Source organism: Ornithodoros turicata, chromosome 1 (assembly GCF_037126465.1).
Source record: "Ornithodoros turicata isolate Travis chromosome 1, ASM3712646v1, whole genome shotgun sequence".
NCBI classification, from domain to species: domain Eukaryota; kingdom Metazoa; phylum Arthropoda; class Arachnida; order Ixodida; family Argasidae; genus Ornithodoros; species Ornithodoros turicata.
In genome coordinates this window covers 111,973,926-111,979,511 of record NC_088201.1, presented here as the reverse complement: position 1 = coordinate 111,979,511, position 5,586 = coordinate 111,973,926, and positions in this window count along the sequence as shown.

Here is a 5,586-nt window from a genome sequence, read left to right as displayed (position 1 = left end):
GTGAAGCCGTCTTGCGGAATGGTGATATGCAATGTTGCCAGAAGCTGTCCGGATGCGTTCCCTCCACGTATTCTGGTCACTGTTTTCGTCAAAGAACTTCGCGGTTTATTGTTGTGAGGGAGGTAAAAATGTCAAAACAGAGAAGGTTCCGTGTCCAGATTGAATGTCTGAGGTGCGTTTTGATCAGGGCAACGAAATTCTACCAATAAACGAGATTGCTAGCATTTTAAGGCAGTTTTCTTTTTGAAACATCCGTTTTAATGAAGTTACCTTTACAACGAAGATGTTCCGTGGTCTCCTGAAGTTCGTTATAAAGGAGTTTGACTGTATCAACCACAAGACGTATACAATGCCGACGAAACTGGGTTCTTTTTCAAAGTTTTGCCAGACAAAACATTTCAGTGTAAGGGAGAACTTTGCTGTGGAGGCAATCTAAGCAAGGACAGGGTAACTGTTCTGCACACAACCAACATCGACAGATCGGACAAACTTGCGCCGCTGGTAATTGGAAGACCTAAAAAACCTACGTCTTTTAAATACATGAGAAGCCTGCCAGCAATGTATCGATCTAACTTAAAGGCATGAATAAAGCCTCCAACTTTGCTGCGATTCCACGAAATTTCGCAGAAATGACGATCTTCCGCAGAATCGCCTTTTCTCCGTGGAATGCTGTAATTCACTGTGCAATTAATAATTTACGCTCCCTTAGTCAATAATGCCTATTAGATATCTAAAAAAGCCCTTGGCTGAAGAATGCGAAAAATCGGACAAAGCACAGACGAGATGGCACAGCGTTCTACTAGAAACACATTTTATGCACTGACAACAGACAAATGAGCTCCACATGCTTAGCCCGCAGATCTCCGGCTACAAACGTGACTTCATCTGGAGTACGCTTACCGTGCTCCCACTGACATTGTTCTGTGCCAGGTGGATGAAACCTGATTCCACTCTCTCCCTTCCCAGACATGCAGGATGCCTCCACAACACTTTGGTGTGCCAGAGACTACGAAGCATAGCGGGCAGGAATCTGAGCTTTTAGGGTCAGGCCCATGTCTTGTCTGTATTTTGTTCAATTACTCGCGCAAGCACAACCCTCGCGTCGTTCAGCTCACTCATTCTGTGCCTTAAGTTCACTGCTGTCCACTCCTGAATACAATGGGTTACAACCGTTACAACAGCTACGGTGCGAAATTCAAGCTGTTGGTGATAGAAGTCACCCAAGAACAGGGCAACAGAGCGGCAGCCCGGCAATTTCATGTTGACGAAAGCCATGTGCGCTACTGGCGAAAGCAGAAGGACCAGCTCTCGACCGCGACACCGGGACGGAAAGCATTCTGGGGTGCAAAACAGGGCATGTACACTGAAGTAGAAAAGGAATTGTTGGAATATGTTCAAAGGACTCTGAACGCCGGCTGCGCAGTGTCCACGGAGATGTTTCAGTTTGAAGCGCGGAGAATCGCAACTTCTAAAGGTACTATTCCGGGAACGGTGTTCAAAGCAAGTCGTGGACTTGCTTTGAAGACTTTACGTTTCCAAGACTTTCCGTTTCATGAAGCGAAAAGGGCAAGGAAAAGGATTACATATTGTTCCAGATCGGCAATGCCAATCAGACGCCTGTAAATTTCGACATGCCGCCAAATATGACTGTAAAGAGAGGAGCAGTGATGCATTGTTACGTTGGCAGTGACAGCTGACGAAAGGAAGCTTCCTCCGCATGTGCTTTTTAAAGGAAAGACTGTACCGAAGGGGAGGTTCCCGGCGGGAGGGGGGTCCATGTTCGTGCACAGGACAAAGGTGAATGGAAAGAAAGTTGGATGGAAAGAAAGCCTTGTCCAGGATTGGATCCGGACAGTTTGGACGGCAAGGCCAGGCGCGTTGCTTCAGCTGCCATCCTTACTCATGCTGAACAGCTTCAGGGGCCATCTTGTTGACGGAGTCAAGGAAAATCTGATGAGTCTGAAGAACGACCCGGCTGTCATTCTCGTCGGTCTGACATCGGTGCTGCAGCCACTTGACGTTTGCCTAAACAAACCATTCAAGGACAACCTCCGCAGGCTATACGTGGAATGGATGGCGACCGGGGAGCAATGCGTGACAGCAACAGGGAGGATCAAGCGACCGTCAGTTGAGCTCATGTGTGAGTGGATATGCGCAGCCTGGGACATGGTGTCGCCCGACACCGCTGTAAAAAGTTTTAAAAAGACTGGTATCTCCAATGCGCTGAACGGATCCGAGGACGACGTGCTTTGGGACGGCGGCGTTGACAACAAGATCATCGGCCACGAGAGCGGCACTGCTAGCAGTACGGAAATGGTCTTCAACAGTGAGAGCAACTGAATTATCCCGGGGATGTGCAAATAAAAAGGTACTGTTTCGTTAATTGGCATGTCTGGTGCTGGTTTACTGTCTTAATATCTTGAACCGTCTGTGGGTCGTCATGTCAAAATATACGCGCGTAATTTCCGCACCACCAACTTCGTCAACTTTCTTGGGAAAAAAAAGTGTGGAAATTATGCGAGTAAATATGGTATTCATTCAAATGCTTCCCGATTGCACTGAAAACAGTTGAGCAGTTTGTTTACGAATGGGCAGCGTTGTTATGGATACAATGTTGGCTTATATTGTGTTTGGCTCGCATTTAATTCTTAGGTGAAAGTGCAATCCTGTCATGGCTTCAGGAGGTAGGACTGATCCGGAAGGAGAAGTGTTGTGGTACGTGCAGAGGACCGACACGACTGGGGATGAAAGGTGGCGTACTGTCGTTCTGGGTATGTCGAAACAACGGATATTATTGGTCCAAACGATTGACAACTGGCACTATCTTTAGTGGCGCCCAGTTGTCGCTGTACCGTGCACTGACAATCATGCATCTTTTCAAACACAACATTATGAGAATCGATACGTTGGCATCTGAATTATCTAGAGACAATTGTCATACTGTCTCTATGTGGCTCAGACGGCTGCGTAGGGGCATTTTTCTCACCATGCAAAAGACATTGGCTGCAGTAGGGAGAATTGGCGGACTAGGCAAAATTGCAGATATAGATGAGACGCTGGTCTTGCCGGAAGAGGTATAATGTTTGCCGTGTCACAAAGGGTCGCTGGGTGCTCGGGAAGGTTGAATGTGAGATTGGGCCTGGAGGCAAACCTCGTGATGGAAGGCTCCGTCTTGTGGTTTGCTCTAGGAACAAGCACAAGCGTGACCGTGCCACCCTTGTTCCGATCATCAAGCGGCATTTGCAAAGCGCACAACTATTTGCACAACTATTATAACCGATGGCTGGCCAGCGTATGCAAGGCTTCCATCTCTGGGTGAAAGCCCTCAGCTGTGGAGGGCCAATGGCAGCCATTACTATGTGCATCACGTTGTGATCCATAAGCAGGGCAGAGTCCACTTGAGTCCACATCGCACGGTCTCAAGCGTGCCCTACATACCGGTGGTGTTTGCCGAGACTACCTTAATGGTTATTTTGCTGAGCAGCTGTGGCGCAGGGACCTACACAGAAGTAAACAAGATCCCTTTGACGACCTGCTGGAATTGCTTAGTGAAGCAGGTAGAACAGTCTTCGAGAATCCGAAATTACATGGCCAAGGATGTCTTCCTGTTTCACGAGCTCCTAGAGATCCACGTACAGGTGCTGTTGCGGCTGCCGGGCCACCTCTCTCAATACCTCGACAGGAAAACAATACTGCCTGCAGTGTCAGTGACACGACAGGTGCTGCCAGAGCAAGGAGAACCTAAGAACACCCCGCATCCCGTCTCATTGGGCCCTGCCAGGATGCATCCCAAGGGACAGGGCTGCCAGGGAGCCAGAGCTCTAGCACAGCCACCTGCAGTGCAAGCTAATGGCTCAACGAAGAGGTACTGTCAGTGCTGCTGCACCACCTCCCCCCACACCACAGCAGGAAACAGCACAGCCTGCAACACCAGCAGCTCCTAATGTAACAACAGCATCAATGGAACAGGAGCAACCTGGAACACCCCCACCCCACATCAGGGGACACTGCCGAGGGTAGGACCCATCCCAAGGGTGTGTTCTGCTCGCACAGCTCATGCAGAAGCCAGGACCCGAGCACCTCAGACTCGCTTGTCTACACAGGCTATGCAGGGGCAACAGGTGTTGCCACCAACTTCTGCCTCATCGGCTGCAAAAACCACAGGTGGTACCGAAGCGACTACAGTAGCTGTGCAGCTAGCAGCAAGGGTGTCAATGTCATGTGTCACTGCTCCAGTTGTGGGTGCTGCACCTGTATTGACACACTTGCTGCTCACAAATGCGGGGTATGATGGCGCTACAGGGAATATGGTACTGCCCATTACAGCACCATTGGTAAGTATTCATACTTGCAGGTTAATCCACCAGCACTGACTGTGCAGCATCCCATTCTGGTACCACCAGAGGTTCCACAACAGCAGCTGTTGTGAAAAGGTGGTTTGGTAGTACGGCTGTCACTGTTGTATACGTGATTATGTGATTGTAATTACATTAGACGGTAGTGCCCCCTTCACTGCGGTGGTGGCCAGGCCTAATGAGGGGTGTGGACTCTCACTCTCGCCCTCTCAGGTTTTGTATGTTAAGCACGAGTCACTTTTGTCTGTAGTGCTGGTGACTGCAAGTCGCAGTAAGATTAAACGATGTCTGCATTGCCGCTACTTCGAAGTTACACAGATGAAAGTACATACACAGACAGCAGGACCCCACCCATAACACTCATATTCTTAAAGTAGAAGTCAGTTTGATTTTCATTTTAAGCTATACAACTGAGCTCACGAGAGGAGCCTTGAGCTTGAGGAACAAAGGAAAGCCATGCACGCAAGCAACATGAAGGCTTTGAGCACATACTTTGAGCCTTCTGGATGTGTTGTCCTTTGTGTCCCTCAAGTTCAAGGTTCCCCTTCGAGTAGGCATATTTGGTAGCGCGCTGCCATCATTTAAATTTGTTCTGCAAGATAATTCACAGGGTGTCAACCAAATTGCAGCCTCCAAGTTCTCCGGCTTCTCCAGTTGTTCACTGACTACATTAGGCAAATTCCTTGACCAAAACAAAAGGAAATGTGGTGCCTCCTGCTACGTTTTAATACAGATCCCTCATAGAACAGATCATTCTTGAGTAGAGGCCGCCTGCCTTTCTTCAGCCCCTGAGCTTGTGGCATTGGCGAACTGCAACTCTGCGAACCCTGTCCATCAGGTCCTACAAGTTGGTACAGACAGCCTCCCCCTCAGCGGAAGCTGAGGGGAAGGTTCAACCACTCTCCGGCTCTCCAAGCACGTTGCCACAACTCTGCTACCCGTTTATCAGCGTCTCTCAGATACCCACCTGCTGGACAGATGCAGAGGGAAGAAGACACAAAATGTGGCAGAGAGCCTGCATTCTGTGATTTGGTCAGTGCTTTCTAAAGATGAGCACATATCACTCATCACCGTGGAGACAGCTGTGAGTGAGGCAATTTGCCGTTTCAACTCCGGGAACCTTCGTGCCAACAGGGAGTTCTGTTCTTCAATTGGCATACAACCTGGGGCACATGCGCTGTGACGAGCAGCGGAGAAGCACCTCCTCAATAAAAAGAAGGCAGGAAAGGCT